A 23,503-nucleotide genomic window follows, 5' to 3' on the forward strand; every position below is an offset into this window, starting at 1 on the left:
TGGGGTGTGCCGGATGTGGACATCCACCAGGCAAGCTTCACTGGCTATGCTATTCAACGCGATGCTATCATAAGCCAGGCGATCTCTGGGACCCCCCCGGTTACGGGACCTCGTAATGGTGTTGAAGTCCCCACCGAAGACCACCTGCCAGCTCGTAAAAAGAAAGGGCTTGATCCTCAGGAAGAGATATTTGCGGTCCCACTTGGACTGCGGGCCGTAGATGTTGATGAGCCGGAGCTCTTGTCCCCTCATGAAGACATCTAGGATCAGGCACCTCCCCATTTCCAACTCAGTAACCCGTCGGCATTCAACAGCTGCAGTCTTAAAAAGGACTGCCACCCTGCTATACGGCTCGGCCGCAAGAGAAGAGTATGAGGGCCCGCACCTCCACTCCCTCCATGCTTTATAGATGGCCCCCATGTCTGTTAGTCTGGTCTCTTGCAAGAATAAAATTTCTGCCTCAATCCGGGAGAAAAAATCAAAGGCCGTGAAGCGAGCCGCATCTGACTTAATGCTGGCGACATTAATGGACGCCAGCGTCAACGGGGCGAGTTCCGCCATCATGGGTGATCGAGTTGGATGGCCAGTTTCTTCCCTGCCCCGCTATCACCTCCACCTGGGGAGGGGTCAGACATCTTCCTTTTCAGGGAAGCTCCTGACGTGTCCTCGCCCCCGGGTTCCAGGTCTGTCCCCCCCCTCAGGAGGAACAGTGCCCCCTGAGGGACGGACTCCGCCATCCCCTGAAGGACCCTCCGGTGTTGCCCCCGGTCCAGCACCCTCGTCTTGCGGCTCATCATCTGAATCTCCGAGGGCGCTGAACAGGTTGGAGAGTCTGATCAGAGGGGAGTCAGCGGGCCCTTCCATGTGCACCCTGGTGGTCGGGGGAGGGGGAGACTTTGAAGGCTTGTCAGCCTTCCCCCCCCCCCCCGTTTTGCGCTTGGCACGCCTGGTTTTGCCACCTGATGCTGTAGGCTGCTCCTGGACATCCTCATCGACACTTTCATACCGAGAGGAACCGTTCGAGTCAGCCGCTTTCTCCCCTCTCTCCATCCTCCTGATCTCCTCACTCACTGCACTCTCCCCCAGGGCCTCAGAGGCTTTGGCCACGGGCCTGGAGGGAGGAGCAGGCATCACCCCGGTTGCCCGAGGCTCCACCTGTCCCTTACCTCCCTGGCGCTTTTCTTGCCTCTGCTAGTACGTGGGGCCCCTTGCAGAATTGCCCTTCCTCCTCCGCCACCACCTGCCACAGCAGAAGCGCCACCGGGGGTTGCCCCCCACCGGGCCTGTGGCGGCATTAGAGAAAGCGAGGGCAGCGGCTGAGAGGGTGACCTAGGTCACCACACAGGTGGCACCGAATATCCTTACACAAGGCGGCCAGGTGACCTACCCCACCACACAACGCGCACTTCTGCACCTTGCAGTTGGCGCTGAAGTGGGTGGGGTCGCTGCACTTGTGGCAGACCTTCGGCTGCCCCTGGTAGAAGACCAGGATCCTGTCCCTTCCCAGGAACGCCGAGGAAGGGATGTGGGTGACCGTGCCGCCGGAAACCTTCAATTTGACCATGAAGGTCCAGCCCCCGACCAGATTCCGAACTCGTCCCTGTTCTTTTTTGGGACCTCGGTGACCTCCCCGTAACGGGAAAGCCACGTCATGATGTCCACGCCTGCGAGTGACTCATTACATGTAACCACAGTCACTCGCTTGACGGAATTTTGGTGAGACACCACTTGAGCCACGAAGTCTCGCCACCCGGGCTCTTCTGGCACCAGCTCGTAATTCGACCAGAGGAGCTCAAGCCCCTCTGGCCGCACGAAGCTGACGTCGAAGAAGCGGGACGCCGAAGGATGTATCAGGGCAAAGATGTCATTCGCCCCGAAGCCCATCTTAATGAGGAGCTCCACCACCTTGCTCCTAGGTTGGAAAGCTTCACTGCCCCCCCACCTAAGATGGACCACATTCCTTCTTGGCGGCCCCTGCCCGGCTGTGGGGAGAGACCAAACAGTCCCTCCCTCCCTTTGATTTTGGAAGGCAGCAAGGCCGTGTCTCTCTATCCAGAAAGACAAGTCCACTGTCCTCCCCTCTACCACTATTGATCGATCTCCCCTTTGGAGAGCCTCCAGGAAACGGCGGTGTGAAATGCCATCCCTGGAGCCCGGAGGCCCCCCGGGTGACTCGAGCACAGCGGGAGGAGCCGCGACCGCCAAGGCCACGCCCCCCCGCCAGTCACGGCCACCACGGGCAGAGCAGTGACCCCTTGCAAGGCCACGCCCCACCCCCGGATGGCGTGGACGCAGCAGGCGGGACGACGGCCGAGGAGGCCACGCCCCCCGCATGCTGCAGCCTTTGCAGGCCAGGCAACACTCGGGGAGGCCACGCCCCCTCACGGACCACCCCCGCCACCCTATGCCCACCACTTGAGACAGGCAAGGCCGGCCACTCCCCCTCGTCGCCCAGCGGCGGCGGAGCCCCCTGCACGAACCCCTTTTTGGGTCGACGTGCCGGAGACCCCGCTCTCACCACGGGCGCCGACATGGGAGAGACCAGCACTTTGCACCGCCTCAGCTGCTGCTTGATGTTCTGTTCGCTCTTCCTAGGCTTCTGGACCCCCACTAGCGATCCAGACTTAGCGGATCCGTATGTGGGGGGCCCAGAAGCCCCAGCATGCGCCTCCAGAGGTGCGGCCCTGGCTGTACCAACTTTACCTGGTGCCAGGCCAGCCCCCCCTGCCACCGAGGGCTGAGCCCGGACACCATCACCAACACCACAACTAGCACCGACCTCCATGTCACTGTCACCAGATGCGACAGTCAGGTCACAACAGTCATCTCTCTCCCCACTCCCTCGCTGCGGACCCACCACAGGGCCAGAGCCGGGGTGGGTAGCGGGTTCCACACAGCGGGACAGAGGGGCCCCGGGAAGAGGAGCAAAAACCAGTTGTTCCTCCGCCTTCAGAGGCCTTACGCCTGCGCCTCCTGTTTCTCCTCTTCCCGGTTGCCTCATCCTCCGGGCAGACTTCATACCCAAACAGTGTGCCAAACCGTGCTGGGGATTCCGTCTGCCGTACTTGTTTAAGGATGAGGCAGCCCCCCTCAGAACTGCTCCCGCTTTCCTCCACGTTCCCCAAGTCCAGCGGGAGGGCCACCTGCTTGGAGGCTATCCCACTGCATGTTACCTGGCTCACGCTGGTGTCCGCTAGGTCTTCAGGTGGAGGCGGCCCGGGTGTGGTGTGGGCGCCATCTTGCTCTTCCTCCTCCTCGCTTTCCTCCACCTGCATGAGGCCTCCTGACCCCCCCCCCCCCCCCCCCCCGGAGACCCACCGGCCATGGCCCTGAACCGGTCCTCATTTTGAAGCTTTTCAGCAAAGGGGCTGCTGCCGGCCATGATGGAACTTCGCCGGCCCTCCAGGGCCCGAATATCCCCTTTCAGCCGCTTGACCATGGTGGCGACCTCTGCTCTCTTTGAGGCAGGGAGCCTGTTTTTACTGATGACCCGGGCTCCCTCCAACTCCCTCCGGAGTCTCCTGAGCTGCTTGCTGGCCTCCTCGTACTCGGAGAGGTGGGCATGGATGCGGGAGGCGTAGGTGGTAGCCGGCTCTCCCACAACCTTGGAGCCCCAGATGTTAAGGGGGGTCCCGCTTCACCTCTGCCGGCTGCTGCACCTCCGGGGGAAGGGCCCGCCACAGCATTCACTTCAGGGGTCCCGGACCCTGGAGCCTTGTGGCCCCCTGGGGTACGCTTTTTCCCCATCCCTGGGACTGGCTGGCTGTGCCTTGGGCCTCCTGATGGTGGATGAGGCCCCCCCAGCTGGCTTGCTGGGGGGTGGGAGCCAGGGGCACAGCCCCGGCGCTCAGTCCCAGGGAGAGTCCTCTTTCCTGGGAAGGGGGCAGATGGAAAGTCCTTGCAGGAAAAAACCTCCCTTCCCAGGAGCTTAGCAAAACCCTAGCCTGCAGAAGCTCAGCTGCGACGCTCCTCCTCTTCCTGGGTGTGCCCTGAGCTGCACTCACTATTCTGCAGGTGCAGTCACTGTGTATATACATTACATTACTGATCCTGAGTTACAGCCTGTATTATACCCCAGAGCTGCACTCACTATTCTGCTGGTGCAGTCACTGTGTACATACATTACATTACTGATTCTGTACTAATCCTTAGTTATATCCTGTATTATACCCCAGAGCTGCACTCACTATTCTGCTGGTGCAGTCACTGTGTACATACATTAGATTACTGATCCTGTACTGATCTTGAGTTACATCCTGCATTATACCCCAGAGCTGCACTCACTATTCAGCTGGAGTTGGTGGATGTGGTAGTGGTGTTTAGTAATTTGCTTACCTCTTTTGTGCTACAGAAATAACTGTTTTGGGATAAATATCTCCAGGTTTTCCTCTGGGATCCACCATCCAATCGAAGACTAAAGGGATCTGGATGTGGTGCATTCCTCACCCTCAGAAATCCGGACAGACACTTGTTCTCCTGGACACGGAGGGACTCGGTGATGTGGAAAAGGTAATGTGGAGAAACGGTGTCAGTGGGTGCTCCTGTCTGCTGACCTGGCTGCCTTTATAAAGACTGTATGGACCAGGGATCATACCACTGAACGCCTGCTCTATCTCCCCGTGGGCAACATACTACACAGAGCATGCAGGGTTAGGGTAAAACAGTGTGGCAATACTTTATTGAACCACAACACCCAATAGCAAACAGAACAATCACAGCAATTACCCCCAACATGGTGCACATTACAGGGCCTAACCCTTCCGCTGACTCGCCTCGATAACTGTAGATGTTATGTCAGAGCTCCCAGGGTCGATATGCTACCTGTGATATACACACAGAGAAGAGATATTGACAAGCGTAGGGAGATGACTGAGAACAGTCCATTGAGTCCGTAGAAGGTCCAAAACCAGTTTACACAACATCACAGCTCCCAGGGTCGCTATTCCACCTGTGATATACACACAGAGAAGAGATAATGACAAGCGTAGGGAGGTGACAGTCCATACTGTCCATACAAGGTCCAAAGCCAGTTGACACGAGAGTCACCACCTGGCTTATCCGACCACCTCCATGGAACCAGGCGACCAGCGGGTCCCAAAACCTGGCTTTCTCCAAACATATCCATGGTTCAGAGATGGCCACTGGATCAGATCTGTGTCCTTCCAGCCGGAGGCAATTACTCCTAGGTTGTTTCCCTCAGAATCATAGATCCGTGTCCCTTGTGATGGTGCCATGATGAATTGGCTGCAGTTCACTCTCTCTTCCGTTGAGTGTTGTTCAGACTGGTAGCTCTGTGTGATGAGATGAGATCCCGTCTCTGTCTCAGGGTTTTTATACCCGAGGCAGGTAAGCTATTTTTAGAATTACCCAGTGTCCTTCAGTACACCCTAACAGCCTTTCCCTATCTACAGTCAACAAACTGGTTATAGAATACAATACACAATTAGCATATCAGCTCACAAACAAAGATAAACACACACTATGTACAAGTCACTATTAGACTTACACAGTATGTTAAATGACATGCAAGTCTGTCTTCTTGACCCACCAGAATTCACACTTAAATCCCCAAGTCAAATATACTGACAAAGTCAATTCCTCCAGGCCTGCAAAAACAAAGCCATGTGGACAATTAAGATATACTCTGGTTTCTTCACAGGTGAGTTACAGCCTCTCTCGTACCCTAGTGGTCAGACAGTGATCAGTCTCCTTTGTCTCCTCCTTCCCTGTCCGGTGTTGTGAATCGGCAGTAATCTTTTCCTCCTCTTGTTCAGGGCGACTGTAAGAACGATGCCTGGATCTTCTCCTTGGCTGTCATGTTGAGCAGCTCCTTGGTGTTTAACAGTTTGGGGACTATTGATCAACAGTCTATTGAGCAGCTGCAGTATCCAAAACACTTTTAACATATTAGATTTTTAAAGACAACCTGTCACTTGCTATATAGAGATGTATTTATAATTATTCTTTTGCCTGAAGTAAATGTTGCTGTACTCCTGAATCTCAGTGGTGTATTTTATTCCCGTGCCTCTTAAGCTATGGTTCCATCTTATCTGTAAATCGAAAATTGTTAACCAAGTGAGTGTGATCCTCAATAGGACACCCCACAGAAAAGAGCTGATCACTGTGCGCACTTGGAGAACAAGACTAGATTTATATACTGGGGGGAACAAAAGGAACAAAAGAGAAATCTGACATTCAGAACCGCAGAACTTACAACAGATATATTGTAATGGTGGGATATGGTATGTGGGTGTCATTTTGTTTGTATTAATACTTTACTGATTTTCATGGTGTTATTAGTGTGATTTCCACAGGGTCAGTGAATAATGCTGTTTGTTATTATGCTAATAACCTATTGACCCAGCTAGATGAAATAATGAGTTTCTGTGACCCCCCCCCCAACCTGTGAATGAGGCGACTTTTAAAATATCAGGGAGGTGATAGATGAGGTCTGATCCTGTGTGGAATGATGATATGAACACAGCACCTCAGAGAGGAAGAGTGTATGGCCTGTCATCCTCTGTCTGCTGGATTGTTGGACTCTCATTTCCCAGGGCTTTTATCTTAATGAACTGCATTAGGCTTCTGGACTATATTATCCTTTGTGTGGTGGATTGTATATGAACCTTACATATTTTTGCCTAAGTAAAGGTCTTGGAATTGTTCACTCTTCTCTTGCTCTGTTTGTGTGATACTGGAGAAGGACCCCGTGACAACTGGTGGCAAGCAGAGTGTAACAAAATTGAGGACCACCCACAGATTGAGTACAGGTATTGGACTGTATCCAGTTAACAGGAGAGAGCCAGAGACCTGGGCCTGAACTAACTTGGACTGGCTAAAGAGGCCTTAATTAATCTGCTGGTGGGTGCTAGCCAGACCACCTACTCCCATATGTCTGAAGGATAAGTGCAGGACACTGGGACCCCCGCCTCAAAAAGCCAGTGGGTGGTGTGGTACAAAGAAGAGATGGTGGTTCGTTCTAGGCCCTGGCGTCTTTCGGGAGTATAAGGAGGAGGCTGCTCACGGAGACTTGAAGTGATGGATATCGAAAAAGGGAATAATGCAATGAGGAGTGTAAACCCCATGATCTGGTAGCCTGTACGGATCACCAGGGCAGACTTTTTAAGCCATTTGATGAGGCTTCTGGAGATGTGGAGGGGTTCTTCAAGGACTTTGAGCAGCAGTGTGCTGTGATGGACGTACCCCACTCTGGCTGGATGCGTTTTAGTGGGACTCCTGAACGGAAGCGTGGCGGAGGCTTACCGAACCATTGACTACCAGTGGAACCAGGATTTTAACATTGTAAAGCGGACTATCCAGAATTACCATGCTATCATCCCAGACTTGTATAGGGCCCAGTTCCAAGACCTCCCATGCACCACGGGGGGATCGTTTAGGATGTATGCCCATAAGACATCCCAGGGAGCATTGCACCTAGGATTTCACTGAGCGCCTTTGCCAGCTGCCGCAGTGTTTTCTTTAACTGGTCTCCCTGAGGTCAGTGATTTGTTTCGTGACATAAGACATCCCAGGTATGTCAAGTCTGGAAGCAGAAAACTCCTTTACTGTGGAAGATGTTATACAGGCATTCCTTACAGAACAATTTTTTGCCAAGTGCTCTGCAAAATTACAGGACTGGGTCTGGGAGCGTGTGTGGACAGAGCTGCAGCCCTGGCCAATGAGGCCCTTACTATCTGTTCACAATGGAGGAGGCTTCTGGACAATATACCACAGCCTTCTCCCTTGCCCCTGCCCCCTCAGACTATATCTGCCCTTCCACCCACCTGCAGGCCGATGACAATCATGCCTCACAGTCCTGGGCCCCAACAGTTCAGACCATGACCTGTGGGCATCACCTAGAGGAGATGTTATAGGTGTAGGCAACCTGGTTATTTGCAATCCAGCTGTCCCTCAAGGATTCGGTGGAAGCCCCACACTGCCCCACCTCGTCCAGTGCATCTTGTGTACTACATCCCGCCTGAGAAAGTTTCCACCACCCCCACCTGAGTGGACCATCGACCCATGCACCATAGATACTCCTCCTGGAGTGTACAGACTCTGGCCTTTGTCCCTCAGAAATACAGACAAACGTCTTAATTGAAGAATACGAATTGTCGGGATTTAGAGACGTGGTTCGACCCCAGGCAATTCAGCAGGGCCTGGGAATTCCCATTGTCCTGGTGGGGGGGGGGGGGGGTGCAAATGTATGCAGTGAGCTTTGGTGCATTTTTGGATTATAGTTTTGGAGAAAAACTGTGTTGGATTGAAGTTAAGGGAGGACTTCCTGCAGATATCCTCCTTGGAAATTATGACTTTGATGAGTTAGTGTCATTTTGTGTGAGCAGTCACCCGACTGCAGGTCCTTCAAGCACCACGACATCCGGACCTCATCGGGGAGCAATCTGTTTGGCCAGAAGGTCCATGGGCCACACTCTTCTGAAGGAACAATTGGAGAGAGATATCGCAGACATCAGAACACCCATGATTCCCTACATTCTAGAGTTCAGTGACAGTCTCGCCCATCTAGCTACCTTGGCTTACGAACATCAGAGAATGGTCCAGTCAAAAAAACCTGATTGACGCCAGGACCCGTGAATTTATGGAAGGACAAGTGCTCATGATTATTGCAACCCCTGCCACTGTACAAGGAACTATAAATGGGGATGAGCGAGTAGTGTAGTATTCAGACTCGCTGTACTCATTACGAGTACCTCCTAATACTCGGGTACTCGTAATGAGTAGCAAGTCCAATGTAAGTCTATGGGAAATGCGATTAATGGGCTGTGTCTGCTGGGCTGGGACTGTGCGAAGACTGTGCCGGTCTGTGCGAAGACTGTGCGGGACTCTGCTGGCGTGTGTGAAGACTGTGCTGGGCTTTGCAGGTGCTTTGCAGGTACTGTGTGGGGACTGTGCTGAGCTTTGCAGGTACTGTGCTGGGCTGTGCCGAATATTGCAAGGCGAGTAGTGAAATACTTGCCAGGACTCGACTACCGCATTACTCGCCAAGTACTGAATCCTAATGAGTATACTCGCTCATCCCTAACTATAACAGTGGAGTAAAGTGAGCAGGCCAGAAGTCTGTGTAGACCTCATGGCATGCTCACTTATTAAGAGGGGGGAGGTTGTGATGGTGGGATATGGTATGTGGGTATCATTTTGTTTTAATATTTTATTTATTCTCATTGTGTTCTCTTTTAGGATGAGTTATTTGCTAATTGATGAATAGCTGTTGTTGCCTTCTGATATCAGCCACCCCACAGTACTGTACTGTTACCTTTCCACAGGGTCCATGAATCATGTTTGCTAATATGCTAATGACATATTGAACTAGCTTGCTGAAAGAATGAGCTCCCATGGCATTCCCCCCCACCTCTGACCTGTGAATGATGAGTGGGACTTTTAAAATATCATGGAAGTGAGTGAAGAGATCAGATCCTGTGTGGAACGATAATGTGAACACAGCACCTCAGAGATAGTGTATGGCCTGTTATCCTCTGTCTGCTGGATTGTTGGACTCTCATTTCCCAGGGCTTTTATCCTGTTACTGAATTGCGTTCGGCTTCTGGACTATCTCCTCCTTTTGTGTGGTGGATTGTATATGGACCTTTCATATTTTTGCCTAAAAAAAGGTCTTGGAATTGTTCACTCTTCTCTTGCTCTGTTGATTGTGTGATACCGGAGAAGAACCCCGTGACATATACTATTTATGGCAAGTATGAGTAACTAGGTGAATATAATAAAAATACGTCTTTATTAGTTAACATATGTATCACTTAGTACAAAAATACAAAGCATAAAATGACACCACAGGATAGAAAAACAGAGTAACCCGGGAAAAGCACCCAGCCACAAGATATCAAGTAACGCAGCAGTATATATAGAGTATAGCCACATCTATGTAAGTGACCAGTGTCCGCTAGTTCCCCATCTCCCCATTGGGAGATCACTGCGCCACATTATAGATCCATTAAGATCACCTAGTGTGCACGAATAAGTTTCACGTGGCCAGTTTGAAAAGATATCTTACCAGGTATAGATGGAGGCTGAGTAAACCCAGGACCAGGTAGGAAAAACGCCCGACGCGCGTTTCGCGTGACTACAAGCACACTTTCTCAAGGGAAGTATACCGGGGAGTGCGCACAGGACCTTCTTAAGCCCATGTGACTAGTCACATGGTTCCCAATCGGCCAATCAGAGCGGTTTGGCGCGGCGCATGCGCACTGTCCACCCGAAGGGCCAGACAATGCAGGAGAAAGCGTCATACGTTGCCCCGGGCAGCAGGGGGAAAAAGTCCCCGGAAGCCCGGAGGAAGGCAAAAGACACTCCTCCGCATGTCGGCCACAAACAGGGACAGTGGGCATGCGCACAACCACTGACACCAATGAATATAAATATGCATTTATATAATACACAGGACATTGGGCATAGATCAAAAATGGACAGAGATAAATAGTCACATAAAAAGGCAAATGCAGATAAAGAGTACTGAAAGATTCAAGATATGACATCACAATACATTTACTCTCTTCAAATTACAGCGTCCCAGAGTCGTCCATATACACCAATGTCTAGAGTTGATGAACATCCAATGTAGATATTGAAATTAGGGCCAGTGGGACCGCCAAATATAATTGCAACAAATAAATCCAGTTGATGGATGAAAAAGAGGTCCTGCATAAACTAAGAGAGGGAATAAGGGAGACGTATATCAAAGAAACACATATACAATAACAAATAAAAAATAAAACACACCCCACAACCTGGGATATGGGGAAACAGTTGGGAAGAAGGGGCATAAAATAAATAAATAAAAGGACCAAAAAAGCCCAATATAAGCACATACCATATTCAGGATACCCTACAAGAAAGAAGCAAACGACAATGATTCATTAAGCCCTTTAGGGGCCATTGTATCAAGTGTGATAATCCATTTGGTCTCAATTTGGGCCAACCTGCGTTTATAGTTCCCCCCCCCCTTAACCCTAAATGTACTTGATCAATCCCTCTAATTTTGAGGGAAGTTGATTCGCCATTATGATATTGTCGAAATTGACGGGGCAGGGTTTTAAGGAGGGACATATCGGTCACTGTCTTGGATGCACAAATGTCCCGCACGTGTTCACGCACCCTCATCCTAAGCTCCCTTGATGTAAGTCCAATATAAATTTTTGGACAGTCACATTTGGCGTAATAAATCACGTTCATACTGCCACAAGATATTCGATGGCGTATATTAAACTGTCTCCTTCCGTCTGAGGTATTGAAGGTGGTGCAGCGCAGCACATTTGTGCATGCAAGACAGTGACCGCAGGGTATAGAGCCAGGTATAGGGCCCCTAGAGCCAAATGGATTGACCTGTACAGGTCGATAGTGACTCTGCACAAGGAGGTCCTTAAGATTTTTAGATCTTCTCGGAGTCATTGACGGATATGATCCCAAAGCAGCTCCCAGGGAGGGTTCGGTGCCCAAAACAGACCAGTGTTTCATGAGGATCTGTCTCATATCCTCCCATTGATGGTTAAAAGTAGATATAAATCTAATAGGTTCCTCCTTTTTTAAAAGAGAAGGCCTCTTCGAGGATTCCAAAAGACTGCCGCGTGGTGTTGCCCTTGCTCTTAAATAACCTTTTTTGATACTTCTATTTGAGTATCCATGGTTCAGAAATCGCTCCTTCAAATCAGCCGTTTGGATCTCAAATTTGGTATCCGAAGAGCAGATCCGCCTCGCCCGTAGGAACTGTCCGACCGGGACAGCCCCTATGGTGGAAGGGTTGTGGGCAGAGGACGCATGAACCAAAGAATTAACGGATGTCGGTTTGCGATAAACATCCGTCTGAATATAACCAGAGTGATCAATGCTCATGGTAATATCCAGAAAGCTAATTTTAGTGGCATCATAAGAATAAGTCAAATGAATATTAAATTCATTATGGTTCAGCGTCCTCATAAACTCCCCGAGCTGTTGCACCGATCCGTCCCACAAAAAGAAAATATCATCTATATATCTGTGCCAACACAGCACATGGGAGGCGGCCTGCATGCCTGCATCGCCAAAAATCAATCTCTCCCACGAACCGAGGAAGAGATTAGCATACGCAGGCGCACAGGCCGCGCCCATGGCTGTGCCGCGCTTCGGTAGAAAAAATTTGTCTTTAAAAGTAAAAAAATTGTGGGTAAGGATAAAGCGCAACAGCTCGAGGATAAGCCCACACAAGGGGCCACCCAGATCGGAAGCACCCAGGAAGAGGCGGACTGCCTCCAAACCGTGAGAATGTTCAATACACGTATAAAGGCTTTCTACATCGGCAGTCACCAACAAAGTCCCTTGGTCCACAAAAACACCATCGACCCTAGCCAGGGCGTCCGTAGTGTCACGTATATATGATGGTAAAGTTTCCACCAAAGGTTTTAAGTAAAAGTCAATAAATTGACAAATAGGATCACAGAGTCCATCAATGCCTGACACTATAGGACGCCCTGGCGGGTCAAGGGCGTTCTTATGGACCTTGGGCAACAAGTAAAAAGTTGGAATCCTCGGATACTTGATCACGAGACCATCAAAGACCTGCCTTGAGATGACATTATTGTCCAGTGCCTCCAGGAGGATGCGCTGGAGGTCGAGAGAGAAGGTCGCAAGTGGGTTAGATGGCAAACGTGAGTAGGTATTAGAATCTCTTAATTGACGAAAGGCCTCACGCTCATATTTGTTGTGAGGCCAGACGACAATATTCCCCCCCTTGTCCGCTGGCTTGAAGACCACATCAGTAAGCTTTTGTAGCTCTTGTATAGCAATACGCTGAGCATGCGTCAAATTATCATATCGACGCTTAGTCGATAGTTCTGTGAAGTCCTCATAAACCAATTTAGTAAAGACTTCAATGGCCAGACATAACGACAAGGGGGGGAATTTTGTAGACTTTGGAAGAATAGATGTTGGAAACCTACTTGTTAACGGAGCTGTTTGCTCATCCAATAGTTCCTCCAGATTACGAAGAGCTTCTCTCTCGACCTCACTGATCATCTCCCTGGAGGTCCTCCTGGCATGTAATTTATGCAATAAGAGTTTGCGTGAAAATAAGTGCAGGTCCTTTATGGCTGTGAAGAAGTGGAAAGAGTTAGTTGGACAAAATGACAACCCTCTAGACAGAACTTCCAATTGTACTTTGGACAGCACATGTGTAGATAGATTAAGTACCTGTACACCTCCCTGGGATTGGGACACCTTTCCTGTGTTAGACTTATTCTTGGTAATTTGTCTTGTCGTGATACGCTTAGTTGTAGAGACAAAGCCTGAGGGACCCGTATTGGAAGAATTTTTTGAACCATACTCATTCTCTCCAGAAGTGTTTGACCTCATAGAAGCAGACCTTGATTGAGAACGTGAGAAACTCCTAAATTGCGGTCTAGAACGATCTTGGGGATTTCGCCATTTATACATACGTGCTAATTTTTTATCCTCCACATCTCTCTGGAATTTTTTAGCTTTAGTGGACTGGATTTCTTGAGCCCACTTCTGAGAAAGGTCATCCATTTCCTCATTAAATTTTTTTAAAAGATCACTAGACATATCTCTACGAAGAATAACCTGTAGAGCTTCCATCTCAGTTTCAAGTGACACCAAGGAGTCCTGGTTCATTTGTTTCAGAAGTTCCATAAAGCCTCTGGAGCATGTATTAATCAGGGTTTCCCATTTATTCATAAAATCATCATCCTGAATAGGGAACGATGGGAAAACCTGTATACGTAGACCACGTGGTATTAGGTCTTTATGTAAATATTTCTCTAAAAAAGCATGGTTCCACCAAATACGGGTTCGTCTACGAAGTAGGTCCTTAAACTGTTTTGTAGTCTCCTGAATTGCCCCACTAGTCCCCCCTGGACCCCCTTCTGTATCATCCTGTAAAGTGTCATTAATAAGTGCACGCCATGTCTGGTCACGGGCACGAAAATCCATGTTAAGGCTGAGGTAGGCTGTGAAAAACACAGAAACAATTATTAAATGCAAAAACCTCAGTGACATTATCACTATGTCAGAAATAGGGTTTAGGGCTATAAGTAGCCACCCTAGTCAGGAAAACACCCACTCCAATAAGTATACATGCAAAGAGAAAATATGAGTAACTAGGTGAATATAATAAAAATACGTCTTTATTAGTTAACATATGTATCACTTAGTACAAAAATACAAAGAATAAAATGACACCACAGGATAGAAAAACAGAGTAACCCGGGAAAAGCACCCAGCCACAAGATATCAAGTAACGCAGCAGTATATATAGAGTATAGCCACATCTATGTAAGTGACCAGTGTCCGCTAGTTCCCCATCTCCTTTTATTTATTTATTTTATGCCCCTTCTTCCCAACTGTTTCCCCATATCCCAGGTTGTGGGGTGTGTTTTATTTTTTATTTGTTATTGTATATGTGTTTCTTCAGTGTCGGACTGGAGCACCTTGGGCCCACCAGAGAAAATCATTCTTGGGGCCCACTATGTAGCTACATAGAAAGAAATACAAGACCACCAATTGTGCGGTAAAACGCGCTAATATCAGGGTATAATATAAGGCAGTACAGGTCTTAGTTATGTAGCAGGAGTTGGGGTAGCCTCCCTAATAGAATATAATGCAGCCATCTCATAGAATATAATGCACCCCCTCTTAGGGTATAATGCTTCCCCCACTCATAAGGTATAATGCACCCCCTCATAGGGTATAACGCTGCACCCTCATAGGGAATAATGTACCTCCTCATAGAATATAATGCTGCCCCCTCATAGGGTATAACACTAGATAAATAGATAGATAGATAGAAGATAGATAATGGATAAATAGATAGATATAGAGATAGATATATAGAAATAGCTATAAATAGATACAGATAGATAGATATAGATAGATGGATAGATAGGGGATAAATAGATAGATCGATGGATAGATGGATAGATAGATATGAAGATAATAGAGATATATATATAGCTATAGATAGATATAGAGATAGATGGATAGATAGATAAAGGATAAATAGATCTATGGATAGATGATAGATAGATGGATAGATAGATGTAAAGATAATATACATATAGATAGATATAGATAGTCTATCTATCTCTATGCCTATCTATAGCTATCTATATCTATCTCTATATCTATCTATCTATCTCTGTATCTATTCTCTGTATCTATCTCTATATCTCTCTCTATCTATCTCTCTATATCTATCTAAATCTATCTCTATATCTCTCGATCTATCTCTATATCTATCTCTATATGTAAGATAGAGACAGATATAGAAATAGATAGAGATAGATAGATATAGATAGATATACAGATAGAAATAGATAGATATAGAGAGAGATATAGATAGCTAGAGATAGAAATAGATAGATATAGCTATAGAGATAGACAGATAGATAGAGAGATAGATATAGAGATTAATAGATATAGGGATAGAGATAGATAGATATATAGAGAGATATAGAGATAGATAGAGAGAGAGATTGCTATAGGGATAGATATAGAGATATAGAGATAGACAGACAGATAGATAGATATAGAGAGATATAGATAGATATATAGATAGACAGATATAGATAGATATAGAGATAGATAGATATACAGATATAGAGAGAGATAGATATAGAGAGAGATATAGAGAGAGATATAGATAGATATAGAGAGAGATATAGATAGATATAAGTTAGATATAGAGATAGATATAGAGATAGACAGATATAGAGATAGATAGAGAGAGATAGAGAGATTGATATAGGGATAGATAGATAGAGATAGATAACTAGAGAGATAGATATAGAGATAGATATACAGATAGATAGAGATAGATATCTATAGAGATAGATAGAGAGATAGATATAGAGATACTGTAGATATAGAGATACTGTAGATATAGATAGAGAGATACAGTAGATATAGAGATAGACAGATATAGAGATAGATATACAGATAGAAATAGAGAGATAGACAGATATAGAGATAGATAGATGGATAAGATAGATGAATATAGAGATAGATGGATGGATATAGAGATGGATGGATATAGAGATAGATAGATAAAAAAAAATCACAATACTCACCTCTCCTCCTAACTCCCATGCTGATGCCGGCTTCAGACTCAGGAGCTGTCCCATCTGCCAGACACACAGCGGGTGCACGATGGTGACGTCATCGCGCACCGGCTGTGAGTCAGGAGCAGAGGGGACTGATGGGAGAGAGACGCTCTCTCTTCCACTGCAATTGAGGGCGGGGCGGGCTGCCTAGGCTGGGGGCGGGGCCCCGGGGAGTGGAGACCGAGAGTGAAATGATATTCACTGCTTCGCAGTGAATATTCATTTCTCTTTAGCAGAGGGGACAGGGGCTCCTGACTCCTGACACCCGCTTCTGCTCCGCTGGCACGGCCCCCATAGCAGCACTGTGGCACTGGCTGGGAGCCCCTGGAGCAGTGGGGGCCCAAGGCAACTGCTGGCCCTGTATGCCAGCAGGGGCCAGGGCCCACCAGATGCCAGGGCCCACCGGAGAATCCTCCGGCTCCCCGGTGGGCCAGTCCGACGCTGTGTTTCTTTGATATACGTCTCACTTATTCCCTCTCTTAGTTTATGCAGGACCTCTTTTTCATCCATCAACTGGATTTATTTGTTGCAATTATATTTGGCAGTCCCACTGGCCCTAATTTCAATATCTACATTGGATGTTCATCAACTCTAGACATTGGTGTATATGGACGACTCTGGGACGCTGTAATTTGAAGAGAGTAAATGTATTGTGATGTCATATCTTGAATCTTTCAGTACTCTTTATCTGCATTTGCCTTTTTATGTGACTATTTATCTCTGTCCATTTTTGATCTATGCCCAATGTCCTGTGTATTATATAAATGCATATTATATTCATTGGTGTCAGTGGTTGTGCGCATGCTCACTGTCCCTGTTTGTGGCCGACATGCGGAGGAGTGTCTTTTGCCTTCCTCCGGGCTTCCGGGGACTTTTTCCCCCCTGCTGCCCGGGGCAACGTATGACGCTTTCTCCTGCATTGTCTGGCCCTTCGGGTGGACAGTGCGCATGCGCCGCGCCAAACCGCTCTGATTGGCCGATTGGGAACCATGTGACTAGTCACATGGGCTTAAGAAGGTCCTGTGCGCACTCCCCGGTATACTTCCCTTGAGAAAGCGTGCTTGTAGTCACGCGAAACGCGCGTCGGGTGTTTTTCCTACCTGGTCCTGGGTTTACTCAGCCTCCATGTATATCTGGTAAGATATCTTTTCAAACTGGCCACGTGAAACTTATTCGTGCACACTAGGTGATCTTAATGGATCTATAATGTGGCGCAGTGATCTCCTAATGGGGAGATGGGGAACTAGCGGACACTGGTCACTTACATAGATGTGGCTATACTCTATATATACTGCTGCGTTACTTGATATCTTGTGGCTGGGTGCTTTTCCCGGGTTACTCTGTTTTTCTATCCTGTGGTGTCATTTTATTCTTTGTATTTTTGTACTAAGTGATACATATGTTAACTAATAAAGACGTATTTTTATTATATTCACCTAGTTACTCATATTTTCTCTTTGCATGTATACTTATTGGAGTGGGTGTTTTCCTGACTAGGGTGGCTACTTATAGCCCTAAACCCTATTTCTGACATAGTGATAATGTCACTGAGGTTTTTGCATTTAATATTTATGGCAAGTGATGCCTCCTTAAAGTGCGGAGGGAGAATGAGCCACGTGCAGAAATCCATGGACCTCCAGCCTTGGCTGCTATCAATGAGGTTATTAAAGAGAACCTGTCAGCAGAATTTTGTTAAGTAAACTACAGGCAGATGGTCATCTGAGGAAGGTTCCCTGTGCTCAATGTGCTTGAAGAAATAATCAAGATCTGCTGCAGGCAGCACGTGGGGTAATCACGGACCAATGACATCATTGATGGGAGACCAGTCTGGAGACGCTGCAGAACCTGGTAGCAAGTTTTGATCAAGCATGTTGCTCACAGTAGCATGAGCAACATGCCCCCTAGTATTTCCACAGTCTGAAATTGAAGAACATGATGGTGGAGAAGCAGTTTTTTCAGTTGTAGTTTTGCCCACCTGTCTCAGTTCTGGGCTTTGCTTCCCTCACTCGGGTCTGCTATACTTTTGTGCTCAACATCAGGCTTTGCAGATGACCCAGTGTGATCCCGTGTCCTGGGTCTTGGTATTAACAATTATTTATTTTTTTTTATTTCTCTATGCACAGTTCCCTTGTGTGCAACTTCCAGCACTTCGGTGACTGGGTTCAAAGACTGTTCAGGGTTTTGGATTAGTTCTGTATTTGGTCAAGTTTTTACCATTGGTGTTTCTGTGGCGCCCCCAGGAGTATGGTCGCCACAGTGGCTTTACCTTCCTCCTAGGGAGTGTGATGTCATGCTTGCAAGCAATGAAGGGTCTCTGTCAGGTAAATACAACACACAGCACTGTTCCCACTGCAGGCCAGCAGAGGGAGCTCTGAACCAAAATTGGGGGAAGAGCTGCTCTCTGGGTGCCAGGAAGGGGAAGTTAGGCAGTTCGTGTGAGGAGGGCGAAGTGTGTGGATGAGAGGAGAAGAGCTGGAGGATTGAGCAGAGTTCAGGCTCACTACTAGCCTGGCGCATGGTTCCGGGGTCCAGTCCCCGAGGCTGTTTGTGAAACTGATGTTCCGGCAGCAGAAACCGGAGGAATAGAAAGCTGTAAATGCTCTGTTCCCACAGAAGACTCGGAGGCACAACAGCGACGTGTGAGCCAGAAGGAGGCTACAGCTGTCTTCCATGTGAGTGGAGTTTGAGCAATATCAAGAAGGAGGAACTTCAGTGTAACTCAGTACTGCATGTACCTCAGATAAGTGCTAGAAAGGAGACTACACAACTCATCTGCATAGAGAGATTCCGGAGTTGCTTCCAGGCTGGCCAACTCCTGTTCCATCTGTAATCTGGATCCTGGACTGCACTTGCAAAGCAAAGGTAAAGGAAACTGCGCCCTGTTGTGTCATTGCCTTTTTCCTGCAACCCCTTCAGCACTGCTACATCTGTGCCTTACACTGCACCCTCTTTCTCAACCCCTATTCTCACTGCCCTGGGACTACAGCTCTACCTGTGGGGAGCCATTACATCTTGCTGCCTTACACCATCTGTCCCAGAGGATCTGCCTGCAGCGTCGGCTTAACCCCTTCATTGCCGAGCACCACAGGTGGGTGTCACGCAGTGGCGGATTATAATGAGGTCAATTTGGGCAGTTGCCCCGGGCCCAGTGGGGTTAAGGGGCCCACAGCCCAGGCCAGTAAATTGCCCCATTATAATCCGCCACCGCGCAGGGCCGGATTATAGGCAGGGCAGGCGGGGCTTCAGCCCCGGGGCCCCCACCACAAGAGCTTCTAAGGGGGCCCCCACCACATTCCTGCTGGCTGCTGCAATGGCACTCCATCTTCTCCCCACCTAAAAGTGAGTGACCGTGGGGGCGGCATTATGTGCTCTGCTACCAGCAGCATCTACAAGTAGCGTGAACGCTGATGCTGCTGGTAGCGTGCAAAGGCTTGTGATGAGATCACAGGAGGTAAGGTGTCAGGGCCCCCGATCATGTGACCCCTGTCTCCTCCCCTCCTGTGACCTCATCACAGGTCCTGTGCGCACAGCACAGAGCACTGAGAGCAGCCATGTATGTGGAGTGCGGCTCTGCGGGTGGAGGTCGGTGCTGGAGGCCCCATTATTCTCTATGTGGAGTGCGGCTCTGCGGGTGGAGGTCGGTGCTGGAGGCTCCATTATTCTCTATGTGGAGTGAGGCTCTGCGGGTGGAGGTCGGTGCTGGAGGCTCCATTATTCTCTATGTGGAGTGCGGCTCTGCGGGTGGAGGTCGGTGCTGGAGGCTCCATTATTCTCTATGTGGAGTGTGGGTCTGCGGATGGAGGTCGGTGCTGGAGGCTCCATTATTCTCTATGTGGAGTGCGGCTCTGCGGGTGGAGGTCGGTGCTGGAGGCTCCATTATTCTCTATGTGGAGTGTGGGTCTGCGGGTGGAGGTCGGTGCTGAGGCCCCATTATTCTCTATGTGGAGTGTGGCTTTGCGGGTGGAGGTCGGTGCCGGAGGCTCCATTATTCTCTATGTGGAGTGAGGCTCTGCGGGTGGAGGTCGGTGCTGGAGGCTCCATTATTCTCTATGTGGAGTGCGGCTCTGCGGGTGGAGGTTGGTGCTTGAGGCTCCATTATTCTCTATGTGGAGTGCGGCTCCGCGGGTGGAGGTCGGTGCTGGAGGCTCCATTATTCTCTATGTGGAGTGTGGCTCTGCGGGTGGAGGTCGGTGCTGGAGGCTCCATTATTCTCTATGTGGAGTGCGGCTCTGCGGGTGGAGGTCGGTGCTGGAGGCTCCATTATTCTCTATGTGGAGTGTGGCTCTGCGGGTGGAGGTCGGTGCTGGAGGCCCCATTATTCTCTATGTGGAGTGCGGCTCTGCGGGTGGAGGTCGGTGCTGGAGGCTCCATTATTCTCTATGTGGAGTGTGGCTCTGCGGGTGGAGGTCGGTGCTGGAGGCTCCATTATTCTCTATGTGGAGTGTGGCTCTGCGGGTGGAGGTCGGTGCTGGAGGCCCCATTATTCTCTGTGGAGTGCGGCTCTGCGGGTGGAGGTCGGTGCTGGAGGCTCCATTATTCTCTTTGTGGAGTGCGGCTCTGCGGGTGGAGGTCGGTGCTGGAGGCTCCATTATTCTCTATGTGGAGTGTGGCTCTGCGGGTGGAGGTCAGTGCTGGAGGCTCCATTATTCTCTATGTGGAGTGTGGCTCTGCGGGTGGAGGTCGGTGCTGGAGGCTCCATTATTCTCTATGTGGAGTGCGGCTCTGCGGGTGGAGGTCGGTGCTGGAGGCTCCATTATTCTCTATGTGGAGTGCGGCTCTGCGGGTGGAGGTCGGTGCTGGAGGCTCCATTATTCTCTATGTGGAGTGTGGCTCTGCGGGTGGAGGTCGGTGCTGGAGGCTCCATTATTCTCTATGTGGAGTGTGGCTCTGCGGGTGGAGGTCGGTGCTGGAGGCTCCATTATTCTCTATGTGGAGTGTGGCTCTGCGGGTGGAGGTCGGTGCTGGAGGCTCCATTATTCTCTATGTGGAGTGCGGGTGGAGGTCGGTGCTGGAGGCTCCATTATTCTCTATGTGGAGTGCGGCTCTGCGGGTGGAGGTCGGTGCTGGAGGCTCCATTATTCTCTATGTGGAGTGTGGCTCTGCGGGTGGAGGTCAGTGCTGGAGGCTCCATTATTCTCTATGTGGAGTGTGGCTCTGCGGGTGGAGGTCGGTGCTGGAGGCTCCATTATTCTCTATGTGGAGTGCGGGTGGAGGTCGGTGCTGGAGGCCCCATTATTCTCTATGTGGAGTGCGGCTCTGCGGGTGGAGGTCAGTGCTGGAGGCTCCATTATTCTCTATGTGGAGTGCGGCTCTGCGGGTGGAGGTCGGTGCTGGAGGCTCCATTATTCTCTATGTGGAGTGTGGCTCTGCGGGTGGAGGTCGGTGCTGGAGGCTCCATTATTCTCTATGTGGAGTGCGGGTGGAGGTCGGTGCTGGAGGCCCCATTATTCTCTATGTGGAGTGCGGCTCTGCGGGTGGAGGTCAGTGCTGGAGGCTCCATTATTCTCTATGTGGAGTGTGGCTCTGCGGGTGGAGGTCAGTGCTGGAGGCTCCATTATTCTCTATGTGGAGTGCGGCTCTGCGGGTGGAGGTCGGTGCTGGAGGCTCCATTATTCTCTATGTGGAGTGTGGCTCTGTGGGTGGAGGTCGGTGCTGGAGGCTCCATTATTCTCTGTGGAGTGTGGCTCTGCGGGTGGAGGTCGGTGTTGGAGGCTCCATTATTCTCTATGTGGAGTGTGGCTCTACGATTCGTGACCCCCGTCACGTGACGAGGGGGGCCCACAGAGTCTGAACTGCCCCGGGCCCTGGCTACCCTTAATCCACCCCTGCGTATCATCCACTTATAAACTTTAATTAGCCACGCTTAACCCCCTTTTACATGGACGCCCAGGGCCACGGACCGCTACTGTGACACTTCCCTCTGAGATACCGGCCCGGTACCGAGTACCCCACTGCCTTGGCGGGCGATCCATGTCATTAAAAAAAAATTGCAAAGTTTCTCCTATCCAGTGCAATACTTATCAGAGCGCACACTGTCTGGATGCTGACGCAATCAATTTGCTGATTAGAATCATAGAGTTGGAAGGGACCTCCTGAGCCATCTGGTCCAACCCCCTGCTCATAGCAGGATTCGCTAAATCATCCCAGACAGATGTCTGTCCAGCCTCTGTTTGAAGACTTCCATTGAAAGAGAACTCACCACTTCCCGTGGCAGCCTGTTCCACTCATTGATCACTCTAACTGTCAAAAAGTTTTTTTCTAATATCTAATCTGTGTCGCCTCCCATTCAGTTTCATCCCATTGCTTCTAGTCTTTCCTTGTGCAAATGAGAATGTAGAAGAATCATCTTTAATGTGACAGCCCTTGAGATATTTGTAGACAGCTATTAAGTCTCCTCTCAGTCTTCTCTTTTGCAAGCTAAACATTCCCAGATCATGCAACCTTTCCTCATAAGACAGGGTTTGCAGACCCGTCATCATTCTGGCCACTCTTTTCTGAACTTGCTCCAGTTTGTTGTGTTTTTTTTTTAAAATGTGGCGCCCAAAACTGGACACAGTATTCCAGATGAGGTCTGACCAAATAGGAGTAGAGGGCAATAATGACTTCACGTGATCTAGACTGTATGCTTCTGTTAATACATCCTAGAATTGCATTTGCCTTTTTTGCTGCTGCATCACACTGTTGACTCATTCAGTCTGTGATCTATTAGTATACCCAAGTCTTTTTCACATGTGCTGTTGCTTAGCCCTATTCCTCCCATTCTGTATATGCTTTTTTCATTTTTATTGCCCAGATGTAGTACTTTGCATTTTTCCCTGTTAAAAACCATTCTGTTAGTTGCTGCCCCCTGCTCCAGTTTATTTATATCTTTTTGAATCCTCTCTCTTCTCTAGTATTAGCTATCCCTCCTAGCTTTGTGTCATCAGCAAATTTAATCAGTTTACCCTCAATTCCTTCATCTAAATCGTTGATAAAGATGTTGAACAATACAGGGCTCAGGACAGAGCCCTGTGGTACCCCACTTGAGACATTCTTCCAACTAGATGTGCAGCCATTTACGACCACTTTTTGGGTCCGATCACTAAGCCAGTTATGAATCCACCTAACAGTTGCCTTGTCCATTCCATACTTAGTCATTTTTTCAATAAGGATTGTGTGAGATACCGTTACACATAGCGACGCTCCAGCAATCCCGACAACGATACGATCCGGTAAGGATCGCTGGTACGTCGCTGGTACATGGTTGCTAGTAAGCTGTCAAACAGGTAGATCTACTCAACAACGCGGCAACGATACGGCGATCCATATAACGACCTCGGCGGTCGTTGGGACCTTGTCACACAGCAGCTATTCTGACGACTCAGACCTTGATATGGGTGAGT

At 49.1% G+C, this 23,503-nt stretch overlaps 1 pseudogene; it reads left to right on the top strand.

Annotated features, from left to right (window-relative positions):
- LOC141085379 (guanylate-binding protein 7-like) overlaps positions 1–23,503 on the top strand; it is a 49,241-nt pseudogene that overhangs the window by 7,190 nt on the left and 18,548 nt on the right.

Source organism: Dendrobates tinctorius, unplaced genomic scaffold (assembly GCF_039654945.1).
Source record: "Dendrobates tinctorius isolate UK_male_01 unplaced genomic scaffold, ASM3965494v1 ptg000028l, whole genome shotgun sequence".
Classification (NCBI taxonomy): domain Eukaryota; kingdom Metazoa; phylum Chordata; class Amphibia; order Anura; family Dendrobatidae; genus Dendrobates; species Dendrobates tinctorius.